The 18,733-nt window shown below is 48.1% G+C and overlaps 1 protein-coding gene across 1 annotated transcript in view; it reads right to left on the bottom strand.

Annotated features, from left to right (window-relative positions):
- The window catches only part of LOC311124637 (putative JmjC domain-containing histone demethylation protein 2C), a gene marked incomplete at its 3' end in the record, with an annotated part of 65,243 nt that overhangs the window by 30,619 nt on the left and 15,891 nt on the right, over window positions 1-18,733 (bottom strand). The gene's annotated exons all lie outside the window — the stretch shown is intronic.

Here is an 18,733-nt window from a genome sequence, read left to right as displayed (position 1 = left end):
TATCTGCTGTAGTGTGCTGGACATCCTATCTGCTGTAGTGTGCTGGACATCCTATCTGCTGTAGTGTGCTGGACATCCTATCTGCTGTAGTGTGCTGGACATCCTATCTGCTGTAGTGTGCTGGACATCCTATCTGCTGTAGTGTGCTGGACATCCTATCTGCTGTAGTGTGCTGGACATCCTATCTGCTGTAGTGTGTTGGACATCCTATCTGCTGTAGTGTGTTGGACATCCTATCTGCTGTAGTGTGTTGGACATCCTATCTGCTGTAGTGTGTTGGACATCCTATCTGCTGTAGTGTGTTGGACATCCTATCTGCTGTAGTGTGTTGGACATCCTATCTGCTGTAGTGTGTTGGACAACCTATCTGCTGTAGTGTGTTGGACATCCTATCTGCTGTAGTGTGTTGGACATCCTATCTGCTGTAGTGTGTTGGACATCCTATCTGCTGTAGTGTGTTGGACATCCTATCTGCTGTAGTGTGTTGGACATCCTATCTGCTGTAGTGTGTTGGACATCCTATCTGCTGTAGTGTGTTGGACATCCTATCTGCTGTAGTGTGTTGGACATCCTATCTGCTGTAGTGTGTTGGACATCCTATCTGCTGTAGCGTGTTGGACACCCTATCTGCTGTAGCGTGTTGGACACCCTATCTGCTGTAGTGTGTTGGACATCCTATCTGCTGTAGTGTGTTGGACATCCTATCTGCTGTAGTGTGTTGGACATCCTATCTGCTGTAGTGTGTTGGACATCCTGCTGTAGTGTGTTGGACATCCTATCTGCTGTAGCGTGTTGGACATCCTATCTGCTGTAGCGTGTTGGACACCCTATCTGTTGTAGCGTGTTGGACATCCTATCTGCTGTAGCGTGTTGGACCCCCTATCTGCTGTAGTGTGTTGGACATCCTGCTGTAGTGTGTTGGACATCCTATCTGCTGTAGTGTGTTGGACACCCTATCTGCTGTAGTGTGTTGGACATCCTGCTGTAGTGTGTTGGACACCCTATCTGCTGTAGCGTGTTGGACACCCTATCTGTTGTAGCGTGTTGGACACCCTATCTGTTGTAGCGTGTTGGACATCCTATCTGCTGTAGCGTGTTGGACATCCTATCTGCTGTAGTGTGCTGGACATCCTATCTGCTGTAGTGTGTTGGACATCCTATCTGCTGTAGTGTGTTGGACATCCTATCTGCTGTAGTGTGTTGGACATCCTATCTGCTGTAGTGTGCTGGACATCCTATCTGCTGTAGTGTGTTGGACATCCTATCTGCTGTAGTGTGTTGGACATCCTATCTGCTGTAGTGTGTTGGACATCCTATCTGCTGTAGTGTGTTGGACATCCTATCTGCTGTAGTGTGTTGGACATCCTATCTGCTGTAGTGTGTTGGACATCCTATCTGCTGTAGTGTGCTGGACATCCTATCTGCTGTAGTGTGCTGGACATCCTATCTGCTGTAGTGTGTTGGACATCCTATCTGCTGTAGTGTGTTGGACATCCTATCTGCTGTAGTGTGTTGGACATCCTATCTGCTGTAGTGTGTTGGACAGCCTATCTGCTGTAGTGTGTTGGACATCCTATCTGTTGTAGTGTGTTGGACATCCTATCTGCTGTAGTGTGTTGGACATCCTATCTGCTGTAGTGTGTTGGACATCCTATCTGCTGTAGTGTGTTGGACATCCTATCTGTTGTAGTGTGTTGGACATCCTATCTGCTGTAGTGTGTTGGACATCCTATCTGCTGTAGTGTGTTGGACAGCCTATCTGCTGTAGTGTGTTGGACAGCCTATCTGTTGTAGTGTGTTGGACATCCTATCTGCTGTAGTGTTTTGGACATCCTATCTGCTGTAGTGTGTTGGACATCCTATCTGCTGTAGTGTGTAGGACATCCTATCTGCTGTAGTGTGTTGGACATCCTATCTGCTGTAGTGTGTTGGACATCCTATCTGCTGTAGTGTGTTGGACATCCTATCTGCTGTAGTGTGTTGGACATCCTATCTGCTGTAGTGTGTTGGACATCCTATCTGCTGTAGTGTGTTGGACATCCTATCTGCTGTAGTGTGCTGGACAGCCTATCTGCTGTAGTGTGCTGGACATCCTATCTGCTGTAGTGTGCTGGACATCCTATCTGCTGTAGTGTGCTGGACATCCTATCTGCTGTAGTGTGCTGGACATCCTATCTGCTGTAGTGTGCTGGACATCCTATCTGCTGTAGTGTGCTGGACATCCTATCTGCTGTAGTGTGTTGGACATCCTATCTGCTGTAGTGTGTTGGACATCCTATCTGCTGTAGTGTGTTGGACATCCTATCTGCTGTAGTGTGTTGGACATCCTATCTGCTGTAGTGTGTTGGACATCCTATCTGATGTAGTGTGTTGGACATCCTATCTGATGTAGTGTGTTGGACATCCTATCTGATGTAGTGTGTTGGACATCCTATCTGCTGTAGTGTGTTGGACATCCTATCTGCTGTAGTGTGCTGGACATCCTATCTGCTGTAGTGTGCTGGACATCCTATCTGCTGTAGTGTGCTGGACATCCTATCTGCTGTAGTGTGCTGGACATCCTATCTGCTGTAGTGTGCTGGACATCCTATCTGCTGTAGTGTGTTGGACATCCTATCTGCTGTAGTGTGTTGGACATCCTATCTGCTGTAGTGTGTTGGACATCCTATCTGCTGTAGTGTGTTGGACATCCTATCTGCTGTAGTGTGTTGGACATCCTATCTGCTGTAGTGTGTTGGACATCCTATCTGCTGTAGTGTGTTGGACATCCTATCTGCTGTAGTGTGTTGGACATCCTATCTGCTGTAGTGTGTTGGACATCCTATCTGCTGTAGCGTGTTGGACATCCTATCTGCTGTAGCGTGTTGGACATCCTATCTGCTGTAGCGTGTTGGACAAACTATCTGCTGTAGCGTGTTGGACACCCTATCTGCTGTAGCGTGTTGGACACCCTATCTGCTGTAGCGTGTTGGACACCCTATCTGCTGTAGCGTGTTGGACATCCTATCTGCTGTAGCGTGTTGGACATCCTATCTGCTGTAGTGTGTTGGACATCCTATCTGCTGTAGCGTGTTGGACATCCTATCTGCTGTAGCGTGTTGGACATCCTATCTGCTGTAGCGTGTTGGACATCCTATCTGCTGTAGCGTGTTGGACAAACTATCTGCTGTAGCGTGTTGGACATCCTATCTGCTGTAGCGTGTTGGACACCCTATCTGCTGTAGCGTGTTGGACACCCTATCTGCTGTAGCGTGTTGGACATCCTATCTGCTGTAGTGTGTTGGACATCCTATCTGCTGTAGTGTGTTGGACATCCTATCTGCTGTAGTGTGTTGGACATCCTATCTGCTGTAGTGTGTTGGACATCCTATCTGCTGTAGTGTGTTGGACATCCTATCTGCTGTAGTGTGTTGGACATCCTATCTGCTGTAGTGTGTTGGACATCCTATCTGCTGTAGTGTGCTGGACATCCTATCTGCTGTAGTGTGCTGGACATCCTATCTGCTGTAGTGTGCTAGACATCCTATCTGCTGTAGTGTGTTGGACATCCTATCTGCTGTAGTGTGTTGGACATCCTATCTGCTGTAGTGTGTTGGACATCCTATCTGCTGTAGTGTGCTGGACATCCTATCTGCTGTAGTGTGTTGGACATCCTATCTGCTGTAGTGTGTTGGACATCCTATCTGCTGTAGTGTGTTGGACATCCTATCTGCTGTAGTGTGTTGGACATCCTATCTGCTGTAGTGTGCTGGACATCCTATCTGCTGTAGTGTGTTGGACATCCTATCTGCTGTAGTGTGCTTGGCCATGCAGTCATGGGTAGGGCGGCTGGTAGCTTAGTGGGTAAGAGCGTTGTGCCAGTAACCGAAAGGTCGCTGGTTCTAATCCCCGAGCCGACTAGTTGAAAAATCTGTCGATGTGCCCTTGAGCAAGGCACTTAACCCTAATTGCTCCTGTAAGTCGCTCTGGATAAGAGCGTCTGCTAAATGACCAAAAAAAAAAATATATATATATATATATATATATATATTTTTTTTTAAATAAAAAATAAAAAAATAAAAAATGGGTGAACAGGGAGTACAGGAGGGGGCTGAGCACGCACCCTTGAGGGGCCCCAGTGTTGAGGATCAGCGAAGTGGAGGCGTTGTTTCCTACCTTCACCACCTGGGGGCGGCCCATCAGGAAGTCCAGGACCCAGTTGCACAGGGCAGGGTTCAGACTCAGGGTCTCGAACTTAATGATACGCTTGGAGGGTACTATGGTGTTGAATGCTGAGCTATAGTCAATGAACAGCATTCTTACATAGGTATTCCTCTTGTCCAGATGGGATAGGGCAGTGTGATGGCGATTGCATCATCTGTGGATCTATTGGGGCGGTAAGCAAATTGAAGTGGGTCCAGGGTGACAGGTAAGGTAGAGGTGATATGACTATATTGACTAGTCTCTCAAAGCACTTCGTGATGACAGAGGTGAGTGCCATAGGGCGATAGTCATTTAGTTCAGTTACCTTTGCTTTCTTGGGTACAGGAACAATGGTGGCCATCTTGAAGCATGTGGGGACAGCAGACTGGGATAGGGAGAGATTGAATATGTCCGTAAACACACCAGCCAGCTGGTCTGCGCATGCTCTGAGGACGGGGCTAGGGATGCCGTCTGGGCCGGCAGCCTTGCAGGGGTTAACATGCTTAAATGTCTTACTCACATCGGCTACTGAGAAGGAGAGGCCACAGTCCTTGGTAGTGGGCCGCGTCGGTGGCACTGTGTTATCCTCAAAGCTGACGAAGAAGATGTTTAGCTTGTCTGGAAGCGAGACGTCGGTGTCGGCGACGTGGCTGGTTTTCTTTTTGTAGTCTGTGATTGTCTGTAGACCCTGCCACATACATCTCATGTCTGAGCCATTGAATTGCGACTCCACTTTGTCTCTATACTGATGTTTTGCCAGTTTAATTGCCTTGCGGAGTGAGTAGCTACACTGTTTGTATTCTGCCATATTCCCAGTCACCTTGCCATGGTTAAATACGGTGGTTCGCGCTTTCAGTTCTGCGCGAATGCTGCCATCTATCCACGGTTTCGGGTTGGGGTAGGTTTTAATAGTCACAGTGGAGACAACATTTTCTATACACTTCCGGATAAACTCAGTCACCGTTTCAGTGTATTCGTCTAAATTATTTTCGCAAGCTACCCAGAACATATCCCAGTCCGCGTGATCAAAACAATCTTGAAGCGTGGATTCCGATTGGTCTGACCAGCGTTGAATAGTCCTTAGCACGAGTACTTCCTGTTTGAGTTTCTGCCTATAGGAAGGGAGGAGCAAAATGGAGTCTTGTCAGATTTGCCGAAAGGAAGGCGGGGAGGGCCTTATAACCATCCCGGAAGTTCGAATAGCAATGGTCGAGAATTTTAGCAGCCCAAGTACAACAGTCGATATGTTGATAGAACTTCGGCAGCCTAGTCCTCAAATTTGCTTTGTTAAAATCCCCGGCAACAATAAATGCAGCATCAGGATATGTGGTTTCCAGTGTGCATAAGGTCCAGTGTAGTTCTTTGAGGGCCGTCGTGGTATCGGCTTGAGGGGGGATATACACGGCCGTGACTATAACCAAAGAGAATTCTCTTGGGAGATAATACGGTCGGCATTTGATTGTGAGGTATTCTAGGTCGGGTGAACAGAAGGACTCGAGTTCCTCTATGTTACTACAATTACACCAAGAGTCGTTAATCATGAAACACACACCTCCGCCCTTCTGCTTCCCGGAGAGATATTTATTCCTGTCTGCGCGATGAACTGAGAACCCATCTGGCTGGACCGATTTCGACATAAATATCCAGAGAGAGCCATGTTTCCGTGAAACAAAGTACGTTACAGGCCCTGATGTCTCTCTGGAAAGAAATCCTTGCCCTGAGCTCGTCGACCCTGTTATCTAAAGACTGAACATTAGCGAGTAATATATTTGGAAGCGGTGGGGGGTGTCGCGCCTCCTAAATCGAACCAGCAGGCTGCTCCGAGTGCCTCTCCTCCGCCGGCGATGTTTTGGGTCAGCCGCTGGAATCAGTTCAATTGCCCTGGGGAGAGCAAACAAAGGATCTGCTTCGGGAAAGTCGTATTCCTGGTCGTAATGCTGGTAAGTTAACGCCGCTCTGATATCCAATAGTTTTTCCTATCTGTATGTAATGATATAAAACACTTCGAGCTAATAATGTAAAAAATACATTTAAAAAAACATAATACCGCAAAGTTTCCTAAGAGCTAGTCACGAGGCCGCCATCTTCGTCGGCGCCAGTTGTTTCTTCCCTATCTAGTGCACTATGCATTGGCACCCTATTCCATATATAGTGCACTACTTTTGAGGAGGGTCATTTGGGAATAGGGTGCCATTTGGGCCACAGTACAGAGAGGAGGGCAGACAGACAGGCCAAGGAGGAGGACGACCCAGGTCGTCTTGACGCTACGAGATTTACTGCACCAACTGGAGAGTAGAGTTGGGTGGTGAATATAACACATTTAGCTAAAGAGAGAAGGGAGACAACCCCTCTTATTACCACAAGACTTCCTGCTGATTACAGTCATTTACCAATCAACCAATCAGGATTACCAGGATAAGAGTTGGCTGAACTGAAGCAGTGTTTCACCAGGATAACATTAGGCTAGCCTAGCGCTGACTGACAAAAAGCGTTGCTTCATTCTGCCAGATAAACACGACACATAGTGGTGATTGAACACATAGGGCATTTTGACTAGCTAATAGCCTAACCACCAATCAAGCAACATTATGGACTAAATGTTCAAATCCTGTTGCTGCAGGATTATTTTGCTGCAACAATACAGGTCAAATTAAGATCCAACATCTGTAGGTAGATAGGTGGGTGGGGTAGAGTGTGATGGCGAAGGTAGGTGGGTGGGTGGGGTAGAGTGATGGTGGAGGTAGGTGGGTAGGTGGTTGGGGTAGAGTGATGGTGGAGGTAGGTGGGTGGGGTAGAGTGTGATGGTGGAGGTAGGTGGGTAGGTGGGTGGGGTAGAGTGATGGTGGTGAAGGTAGGTGGGTGGGGTAGAGTGATGGTGGAGGTAGGTGGGTGGGGTAGGGTAGAGTGTGATGGTGGAGGTAGGTGGGTAGGTGGGTGGGGTAGAGTGTGATGGTGGAGGTAGGTAGGTAGGTGGGTGGGGTAGAGTGTGATGGTGGAGGTAGGTGGGTAGGTGGGTGGGGTAGAGTGTGATGGTGAAGGTAGGTGGGTGAGGTAGAGTGTGATGGTGGAGGTAGGTGGGTAGGTGGGTGGGGTAGAGTGTGATGGTGGAGGTAGGTGGGTGGGGTAGAGTGATGGTGGAGGTAGGTGGGTGGGGTAGAGTGTGATGGCGAAGGTAGGTGGGTGAGGTAGAGTGTGATGGTGGAGGTAGGTAGGTAGGTGGGTGGGGTAGAGTGATGGTGGAGGTAGGTGGGTGGGGTAGAGTGTGATGGTGGAGGTAGGTGGGTGGGGTAGAGTGATGGTGGAGGTAGGTGGGTAGGGTAGAGTGTGATGGTGGAGGTAGGTGGGTGGGGTAGAGTGTGATGGTGGAGGTAGGTGGGTGGGGTAGAGTGTGATGGTGGAGGTAGGTGGGTGGGGTAGAGTGTGATGGTGAAGGTAGGTGGGTGAGGTAGAGTGTGATGGTGGAGGTAGGTGGGTGGGTAGGGTAGAGTGTGATGGTGGAGGTAGGTAGGTGGGGTAGAGTGATGGTGGAGGTAGGTGGGTGGGGTAGAGTGTGATGGTGGAGGTAGGTGGGTGGGGTAGAGTGATGGTGGAGGTAGGTGGGTGGGGTAGAGTGTGATGTGGAGGTAGGTGGGTGGGGTAGAGTGTGATGGTGGAGGTAGGTGGGTGGGGTAGAGTGTGATGGTGGAGGTAGGTGGGTGGGGTAGAGTGATGGTGGAGGTAGGTGGGTGGGGTAGAGTGTGATGTGGAGGTAGGTGGGTGGGGTAGAGTGATGGTGGAAGTAGGTGGGTGGGTGGGTGGGGTAGAGTGTGATGGTGGAGGTAGGTGGGTGGGTAGGGTAGAGTGTGATGGTGGAGGTAGGTAGGTGGGGTAGAGTGATGGTGGAGGTAGGTGGGTGGGGTAGAGTGTGATGTGGAGGTAGGTGGGTGGGGTAGAGTGTGATGGTGGAGGTAGGTGGGTGGGGGTAGAGTGTGATGGTGGAGGTAGGTGGGTGGGGTAGAGTGATGGTGGAGGTAGGTGGGTGGGGTAGAGTGTGATGTGGAGGTAGGTGGGTGGGGTAGAGTGATGGTGGAGGTAGGTGGGTGGGTGGGTGGGGTAGAGTGTGATGGTGGAGGTAGGTGGGTGGGTAGGTGGGTAGGGTAGAGTGTGATGGTGAAGGTAGGTGGGTGGGGTAGAGTGTGATGGTGGAGGTAGGTGGGTGGGGTAGAGTGTGATGGTGGAGGTAGGTGGGTAGGTGGGTGGGGTAGAGTGTGATGGTGGAGGTAGGTGGGTGGGGATAGAGTGTGATGGTGGAGGTAGGTGGGTAGGTGGGTGGGGGTAGAGTGTGATGGTGGAGGTAGGTGGGTGGGGTAGAGTGTGATGGTGGAGGTAGGTGGGTGGGGTAGAGTGTGATGGTGGAGGTAGGTGGGTGGGGTAGAGTGTGATGGTGGAGGTAGGTGGGTAGGTGGGTGGGGTAGAGTGTGATGGTGGAGGTAGGTGGGTGGGGTAGAGTGTGATGGTGGAGGTAGGTGGGTAGGTGGGTGGGGTAGAGTGTGATGGTGGAGGTAGGTGGGTGGGTGGGGTAGAGTGTGATGGTGGAGGTAGGTGGGTGGGGTAGAGTGTGATGGTGGAGGTAGGTGGGTGAGGTAGAGTGTGATGGTGGAGGTAGGTGGGTGGGGTAGAGTGATGGTGGAGGTAGGTGGGTGGGGTAGAGTGTGATGGTGGAGGTAGGTGGGTGAGGTAGAGAGTGATGGTGGAGGTAGGTGGGTAGGTGGGTGGGGTAGAGTGATGGTGGAGGTAGGTGGGTGGGGTAGAGTGTGATGGTGGAGGTAGGTGGGTGGGGTAGAGTGTGATGGTGGAGGTAGGTGGGTGGGGTAGAGTGTGATGGTGGAGGTAGGTGGGTGGGGTAGAGTGTGATGGTGGAGGTAGGTGGGTGGGGTAAAGTGGAGTGGAGTCATTGTGATTTAAGACAGCAAGCAACAGACAGCCTATTAATCAGAATGCAGGGCGGTCTGAGGCTGAGACCTGCCCTGTTTACACCATCTACTGCCTGCCTCCCTCCCTGCCTCCCCTCCCTCCCATTACAACCATAACATGACATTGACCTTAGCAGAGAGCTTCTAGACCAGGGAATTTACAACAGGTCGCTCAGAGCCATGCAGAGTAAACATTTTCCCGGCCAAGTCTTTACACTGCAAGCCCCGCCATGCATGAAAACGACCTGAGAGTATTTCTGTGATGAAACATTCCCAGCTCCGCCAGCGCACAGACAGAACCCTTCAGAAGACAGAGGAGTTGGAAGGCCAGAACAGCCCAAAACGGACAACAGCTTCCGACAAGGGCAAACACATTCACTGTTCACAACATGGAGAATCTGGACTTGAGTGAATAGAGTTCAGTGGCCAGCTAACATGGGAAGAAGTCCTACTATTTAGCCATGTGATTGGTTATCTTCGAACATGGAGAGATGCAAAAGATTTAGCAGCAGAAGGGGTGGAGGAGAGAAAAGTACAAATGTTCCACACGAGGCTGCTGCTGGGGGAACAAAGACGGCCTCTGTTAGAGAACACACATGCTCCCCGCCAGGCAGGGCCTGTATTAGGTTAGTGTTGCTTTAAGCACACGTTTGGCTTTCAAGCCGGTCTGAAGACAGATGATCCCCTGACAGGAGAGGTTCATTATGGAATAGAACAGGCTGGTACAAGTGGAGGGAGTGGCAGCCCTCAACGCCTGTCTGTCTGTCTGCCTGCCTGTCTGCCTCCCCACCTGCCAGTCTCCCCGCCCAGCCAGTCTCCCCGTCCAGCCAGTCTCCCCGCCCGCGTGCCCGTCTCCCCGCCCAGCCAGTTTCCCCGCCCAGCCAGTCTACCCCTGCAGCCGCAACCAGCAACATGAAAACTAAACCACATGTGAAAAAGCTCCAGGCTTTGAGAACTCAAAACACCATCCATCCTCCAACGTCCTGGGAAAGTAGGTTTCAGTGTTGCCTTATTGAAACCCAACCCCCGGGTAGCCTCAGCCTGCCTAGTGAGTACAGCCAGTTTCCAGCCTGCCGTTCAGGTGGTGTTCATTACTCTGAAATTCATAAGATTAAGTTCCTTCCGAGACAGGATCTCCCATTCCACAGCACATGACACTATGTCTCTATACTGAAGCTGACTTTCACCATGTCACTCCTACTGAAGCTGACTATCACCATGTCACTCCTACTGAAGCTGACTATCACCATGTCTCTATACTGAAGCTGACTTTCACCATGTCACTCCTACTGAAGCTGACTTTCACCATGTCACTCCTACTGAAGCTGACTATCACCATGTCACTCCTACTGAAGCTGACTATTACCATGTCACTCCTACTGAAGCTGACTATCACCATGTCACTCCTACTGAAGCTGACTTTCACCATGTCACTCCTACTGAAGCTGACTATCACCATGTCTCTATACTGAAGCTGACTATCACCATGTCTCTACTACTGAAGCTGACTATCACCATGTCACTCCTACTGAAGCTGACTATCACCATGTCACTCCTACTGAAGCTGACTATCACCATGTCACTCCTACTGAAGCTGACTATCACCATGTCACTCCTACTGAAGCCGACTATCACCATGTCACTCCTACTGAAGCTGACTATCACCATGTCACTCCTACTGAAGCTGACTATCACCATGTCACTCCTACTGAAGCTGACTATCACCATGTCACTCCTACTGAAGCCGACTATCACCATGTCACTCCTACTGAAGCTGACTATCACCATGTCACTCCTACTGAAGCTGACTATCACCATGTCACTCCTACTGAAGCTGACTATCACCATGTCACTCCTACTGAAGCTGACTATCACCATGTCACTCCTACTGAAGCTGACTATTACCATGTCACTCCTACTGAAGCTGACTATCACCATGTCTCTATACTGAAGCTGACTATTACCAGGTCACTCCTACTGAAGCTGACTATCACCATGTCTCTATACTGAAGCTGACTATTACCATGTCACTCCTACTGAAGCTGACTATCACCATGTCACTCCTACTGAAGCTGACTATCACCATGTCACTCCTACTGAAGCCGACTATCACCATGTCACTCCTACTGAAGCTGACTTTCACCATGTCACTCCTACTGAAGCTGACTATCACCATGTCACTCCTACTGAAGCTGACTATCACCATGTCTCTATACTGAAGCTGACTATTACCATGTCACTCCTACTGAAGCTGACTATCACCATGTCACTCCTACTGAAGCTGACTATCACCATGTCTCTATACTGAAGCTGACTATCACCATGTCACTCCTACTGAAGCTGACTATCACCATGTCACTCCTACTGAAGCTGACTATCACCATGTCACTCCTACTGAAGCTGACTATCACCATGTCACTCCTACTGAAGCTGACTATCACCATGTCACTCCTACTGAAGCTGACTATCACCATGTCACTCCTACTGAAGCTGACTATTACCATGTCACTATTACTGAAGCTGACTATCACCATGTCACTCCTACTGAAGCTGACTATCACCATGTCACTCCTACTGAAGCTGACTATTACCATGTCACTATTACTGAAGCTGACTATCACCATGTCACTATTACTGAAGCTGACTAGGGCTGTCCCCAACTACAGAATATCTTGGTCGACTGAGAGTCATCTGTTCTTTTGACCAATCGATTAGTCCAAATTTAAAAACGTGTATTTTTCCATATATAGACAATAGACAAAATATATGCACTGAGCTTGTCTGATGCTTTAAGCGCTCTGTTTGATGAAATGATTAAGACACACAAATGACTAGAGGGGGTCCAACCGCAATTGATTTGATTGTGCCGGGCCGGGCTCAGACTTGCTAAGAAACCCCCCCCCCCCCCCCCCCCCCAAAAAAAAAGCGAGTGACTGTGTGACTAGCACCCATTGTCTCTCTCTCCTCCCTGCTGCAGCGACCACCACAGAACATCAGTGTTTAAATCAAATCAAATTGTATTTTGTCACATGCACCGAATACAACAGGTGTAGACCGTACAGTGAAATGCTTACTTACAAGCCCTTAACCAACAATGCAGTTTTAAGAAAAATAAGTGTTAAGTAAAAAATAGATAAGTAAAAAATTAAAAGAATTAAAGAGTAGCAGTAAAATAACAGTAGGGAGGCTATATACAGGGGGTACCGGTACAGAGTCAATGGGAAATAACAGTAGTGAGGCTATATACAGGGGGTACCGGTATGGAGTCAATGTGTGGGGCACCGGTTAGTCGAGGTAATTATGTACATGTAGGTAGAGTTAAAAGTGACTATGCATAGATAATAAAGTGAGAGAGTAGCAGCAGCGTAAAAGAGGGGTTGGGGTGGGGGGACAATGCAAATAGTCCGGGTAGCCATTTGATTAGATGTTCAGGAGTCTCATGGCTTGGGGGTAGAAGCTGTTAAGAACCCTTTGGACCTAGACTTAGCGCTCCGGTACCGCTTGCCGTGCGGAGTCTATGACTAGGGTGGCTGGAGTCTTTGACAATTTAGAGGGCCTTCCTCTGACACCGCCTGGTATAGAGGTCCTGGATGGCAGGAAGCTTGGCCCCAGTGATGTACTGGGCCGTACGCACTACCCTCTGTAGTGCCTTGCGGTCGGAGGCCGAGCAGTTGCCATACCAGGCAGTGATGCAACCAGTCAGGATGCTCTCGATGGTGCAGCTGTATAACTTTTTGAGGATCTGAGGACTCATGTCAAATCTTTTCAGTCTCCTTAGCGGGAATAGGCTTTGTCGTGCACTCTTCACGGCGTCTTGGTGTGTTTGGACCATGACAGTTTGTTGGTGATGTGGACACCAAGGAACTTGATGCTCTCAACCTGCTCCACTACAGCCCCGTCGATGAGAATGGGGGCATGCTCGGTCCTCTTCTTTTTCCTGTAGTCCACAATCATCTCCTTTGTCTTGATCACATTGAGGGAGAGGTGGTTGTCCTGGCACCACACGGCCAGGTCACTGACCTATAGGCTGTCTCATCGTTGTCGGTGATCAGGCCTACCACTGTTGTGTCGTCTGCAAACTTAATGATGGTGTTGAAGTCGTGCCTGGCCATGCAGTCATGGGTGAACAGGGAGTACAGGAGGGGACTGAGCACGCACCCCTAAGGGCCCCCCGTGTTGAGGATCAGCGTGGCAGATGTGTTGTTACCTACCCTTACCACCTTGGGGCGGCCCGTCAGGAAGTCCAGGATCCAGTTGCAGAGGGAGGTGTTTAGTCCCAGGATTCTTAGCTTAGTGATGAGCTTTGAGGGCACTATGGTGTTGAACGCTGAGCTGTAGTCAATGAATAGCATTGTGGGGGCGGTGCATCCTGTATAAACACAAATCTACCATGTTTGTTTGGTTACGGTCATTTCTGTTAATGCATTCAATATAGTATTATTCGTTCTCATTGTTGAGTGGACATGTTGTTTGCAGAGCTCCTGTCTAGTAGTATCTGATGTCCATACTGTAGCTCCTGTCTAGTAGTGTGATGTCCATACTGTAGCTCCTGTCTAGTAGTATCTGATGTCCATACTGTAGATCCTGTCTAGTAGTGTGATGTCCATACTGTAGCTCCTGTCTAGTAGTGTGATGTCCATACTGTAGCTCCTGTCTAGTAGTATCTGATGTCCATACTGTAGCTCCTGTCTAGTAGTATCTGATGTCCATACTGTAGCTCCTGTCTAGTAGTATCTGATGTCCATACTGTAGCTCCTGTCTAGTAGTATCTGATGTCCATACTGTAGCTCCTGTCTAGTAGTATCTGATGTCCATACTGTAGCTCCTGTCTAGTAGTATCTGATGTCCATACTGTAGATCCTGTCTAGTAGTATCTGATGTCCATACTGTAGATCCTGTCTAGTAGTATCTGATGTCCATACTGTAGCTCCTGTCTAGTAGTATCTGATGTCCATACTGTAGCTCCTGTCTAGTAGTATCTGATGTCCATACTGTAGCTCCTGTCTAGTAGTATCTGATGTCCATACTGTAGCTCCTGTCTAGTAGTATCTGATGTCCATACTGTAGCTCCTGTCTAGTAGTATCTGATGTCCATACTGTAGCTCCTGTCTAGTAGTATCTGATGTCCATACTGTAGCTCCTGTCTAGTAGTATCTGATGTCCATACTGTAGCTCCTGTCTAGTAGTATCTGATGTCCATACTGTAGCTCCTGTCTAGTAGTGTGATGTCCATACTGTAGCTCCTGTCTAGTAGTGTGATGTCCATACTGTAGCTCCTGTCTAGTAGTATCTGATGTCCATACTGTAGCTCCTGTCTAGTAGTATCTGATGTCCATACTGTAGCTCCTGTCTAGTAGTATCTGATGTCCATACTGTAGCTCCTGTCTAGTAGTATCTGATGTCCATACTGTAGCTCCTGTCTAGTAGTGTGATGTCCATACTGTAGCTCCTGTCTAGTAGTATCTGATGTCCATGTAGCTCCTGTCTAGTAGTGTGATGTCCATACTGTAGCTCCTGTCTAGTAGTATCTGATGTCCATACTGTAGCTCCTGTCTAGTAGTATCTGATGTCCATACTGTAGCTCCTGTCTAGTAGTATCTGATGTCCATACTGTAGCTCCTGTCTAGTAGTGTGATGTCCATACTGTAGATCCTGTCTAGTAGTGTGATGTCCATACTGTAGCTCCTGTCTAGTAGTGTGATGTCCATACTGTAGCTCCTGTCTAGTAGTATCTGATGTCCATACTGTAGCTCCTGTCTAGTAGTATCTGATGTCCATACTGTAGCTCCTGTCTAGTAGTATCTGATGTCCATACTGTAGCTCCTGTCTAGTAGTATCTGATGTCCATACTGTAGCTCCTGTCTAGTAGTGTGATGTCCATACTGTAGCTCCTGTCTAGTAGTATCTGATGTCCATACTGTAGCTCCTGTCTAGTAGTATCTGATGTCCATACTGTAGCTCCTGTCTAGTAGTATCTGATGTCCATACTGTAGCTCCTGTCTAGTAGTATCTGATGTCCATACTGTAGCTCCTGTCTAGTAGTATCTGATGTCCATACTGTAGCTCCTGTCTAGTAGTATCTGATGTCCATACTGTAGATCCTGTCTAGTAGTATCTGATGTCCATACTGTAGCTCCTGTCTAGTAGTATCTGATGTCCATACTGTAGCTCCTGTCTAGTAGTATCTGATGTCCACAGCACCACCACCTTTTTAGCCGTATTCACGTTTTTCCGATTCAAGACCAGAAGACATGATATTCTGTGACCTTTACTTGGACCGTATGGTGGAGTGCCGTGCGTTAGCGTTTCCCTTTTCTCTGAACCCCAGCTCCACTCATGGAGGGGTGGACTGAGTTAATGTCTTTCAGCTGCAGAAGAAAATGTGAACGCCTTGCCTGTCCTTATCACGCAATTCTCTCCTTAAACTCAGACTCAGTCGGTCTCACTCGCCTGGACAATGTGGCAGTGCTTTTAATCCTGTCCTGGATTTGCGAACACTCAGTCTATGTTTAGTCAGAATAATGGAGACCACACACTTGTCAAACACTAGATAGCTATTCCATTGTTCAGGGGATAAGACAAGGTACTCAGACATGCAGCATACTCACCCAGCAAGCCAGGTAAATCTTGATGCAGGAAATTAGATTTCGGAAACAGGAACACACCCTGTAGATGTATTTTGGTTCACTTTAGGGTCAGTGTTACGTGTGACATGTTTTTCTTTCTCCCAATTGTCCTTTGTAGTGTGTGTGTGGTTCAGAGTGGTTGTTCTGTTGGTGTGTTCTGGTTATTTCAGGTGTTCTGAGTTGCGGCTGACGATGGTGGGGGGGGGGGGGTGGTTATTGGTTGTTTTGATTTATCTTTGTTTGTGTTCCAGCCGGTCCTCCCTACCTAGGTCCTGGAGAAGGGAAAGGTAGTTCTGCCCATGGGTGTACATTCCCACGTAGATATCCCATTGTTTTACACACTAGGTTAGCCGGGCGGGTGTCACCCCTGTATTTGTGGTAACAGGTAGGAAAGCTGGTTAAGGCTTAGAGTGTGTTAGGAAGGATTATGTGTGTAGAAGCGGAGGGACCTTTTGTTTATTTTCATTACTTGGACCCCGTTCCCAAACATTCCCTTCTCTTCCCTTCCCTGGTTTGGTTGATTGGTCTTTGTTTTATTACTGTTAAATGGGTGCTGTATATTCATGTTGTTTAGTACCTTACTAAACGTCCCCGAGGGCTAACGTTGAGTTCTGGTTGTTGTCTGGTTATTTTAGTTAGTTAGTTACACCCCACATTTCTTCCCCATCCATCTAGTTTACACTGTGTGCCCAGGCACAGGCATTTACATCTCCTCCTCAGACCAGCTACACCCGAGGGGAGAACGGAACGGTCAGTGACTGCCTGACATCGTGGAAAACAGCCTTTTATGATTCAGGATCATTAGTGGCATTGGCTGAGGTACTATGACAAGGTCAAACAATGAAACATTCAGTAACACTTTGGTAGCGGTGAATAGTGTTCTTGATGCTGTCGCACGGAGTTGCTTCATACTTCACTACAAGCCATTTTGAGGATGGTGTGACAGAGTACAAATAAGAAAAACATAAATTCACACAAAATCTTGTTCAGCTACATTGGTTGTAGCATCTTGATGGATTGAACTTTCTTAAATCATTAAACTCATGTTAAATATAAGTTAATTGCATGTGTGTTTACAGCATAGGAACCTCAAACTATTTTGGTACACCAAATATGAGAACGTTTTATACAATTACAGGTCATGGGTTCTTCTTCTTCAAAGATAAATTTTAGGCTTTATCATAAATCTTAGCAGATGCATTTAAAGTTGGCATCCATGGTCTTTATGCTAAATGTGTGGGCCTAGTTTGTCAGTGAAAGTAAGCAGTGACTCAACATGATACTATGTGAAGGATAAACAAACAGTCTGTGTAAAGACTCGATGAGTGAAACAACGTTTTTGCCATGTCAGGAAAATCTCCCCTGACCCGCAGTAACCCTGTAGAGAATACCCGTTTGTTATCTAAAGCAGTCCCTAATAACTTTGTCAATTGCTAGCAGACATGTTACTCAATAAACAAGCCAACAGCAAGCCAAGATATTTGAGGAACTTCTAAGATATAAGCGTGTCTGGATGCCAAGACAAAAACACAGCAGGGGTTTTCAGGCTTGTTTTGTTTAGTTTCCAGCCGGGTTACACCAAACACAGAGAACTGCAGAACCAGGATGGAGGCTTCATTTGCATCCCAAATGGCACCCTATTCCTTATATGGCACTACTTTTGACCAGCGCCCATAGGGTAGTGCACTACATTTGACCAGTGTCCATAGGGTAGTGCACTACATTTGACCAGTGTCCATAGGGTAGTGCACTACATTTGACCAGTGTCCATAGGGTAGTGCACTACATTTGACCAGTGTCCATAGGGTAGTGCACTACATTTGACCAGTGTCCATAGGGTAGTGCACTACATTTGACCAGTGTCCATAGGGTAGTGCACTACATTTGACCAGTGTCCATAGGGTAGTGCACTACATTTGACCAGTGTCCATAGGGTAGTGCACTACATTTGACCAGTGCCCATAGGGTAGTGCACTACATTTGACCAGTGCCCATAGGGTAGTGCACTACATTTGACCAGTGTCCATAGGGTAGTGCACTACATTTGACCAGTGTCCATAGGGTAGTGCACTACATTTGACCAGTGTCCATAGGGTAGTGCACTACATTTGACCAGTGTCCATAGGGTAGTGCACTACATTTGACCAGTGTCCATAGGGTAGTGCACTACATTTGACCAGTGTCCATAGGGTAGTGCACTACATTTGACCAGTGCTCATAGGGTAGTGCACTACATTTGACCAGTGTCCATAGGGTAGTGCACTACATTTGACCAGTGTCCATAGGGTAGTGCACTACATTTGACCAGTGTCCATAGGGTAGTGCACTACATTTGACCAGTGTCCATAGGGTAGTGCACTACATTTGACCAGTGTCCATAGGGTAGTGCACTACATTTGACCAGTGTCCATAGGGTAGTGCACTACATTTGACCAGTGTCCATAGGGTAGTGCACTACATTTGACCAGTGTCCATAGGGTAGTGCACTACATTTGACCAGTGTCCATAGGGTAGTGCACTACATTTGACCAGTGTCCATAGGGTAGTGCACTACATTTGACCAGTGTCCATAGGGTAGTGCACTACATTTGACCAGTGCTCATAGGGTAGTGCACTACATTTGACCAGTGTCCATAGGGTAGTGCACTACATTTGACCAGTGTCCATAGGGTAGTGCACTACATTTGACCAGTGTCCATAGGGTAGTGCACTATTTAGGGAATAGTGTGCCATTTGGGACCCATTATTAATTTTTACTTCTCTGAGACAAACAAACAAAAGCCGATCAAGTGACATAAGATTCCCCCTAGAGACGCCTGCTGCCCAACAGATTCCCCCTAGAGACGCCTGCTGTCCAACAGATTCCCCCTAGAGACGCCTGCTGTCCAACAGATTCCCCCTAGAGACGCCTGCCGCCCAACAGATTCCCCCTAGAGACGCCTGCCCCCCAACAGATTCCCCCTAGAGACGCCT

Source organism: Coregonus lavaretus (assembly GCF_964263955.1).
Source record: "Coregonus lavaretus genome assembly, contig: HAP1_SCAFFOLD_451, whole genome shotgun sequence".
Classification (NCBI taxonomy): domain Eukaryota; kingdom Metazoa; phylum Chordata; class Actinopteri; order Salmoniformes; family Salmonidae; genus Coregonus; species Coregonus lavaretus.
The sequence above is the reverse complement of the archived record's forward strand: the minus strand, read 5'-3'. Positions and strand labels throughout refer to the sequence as shown.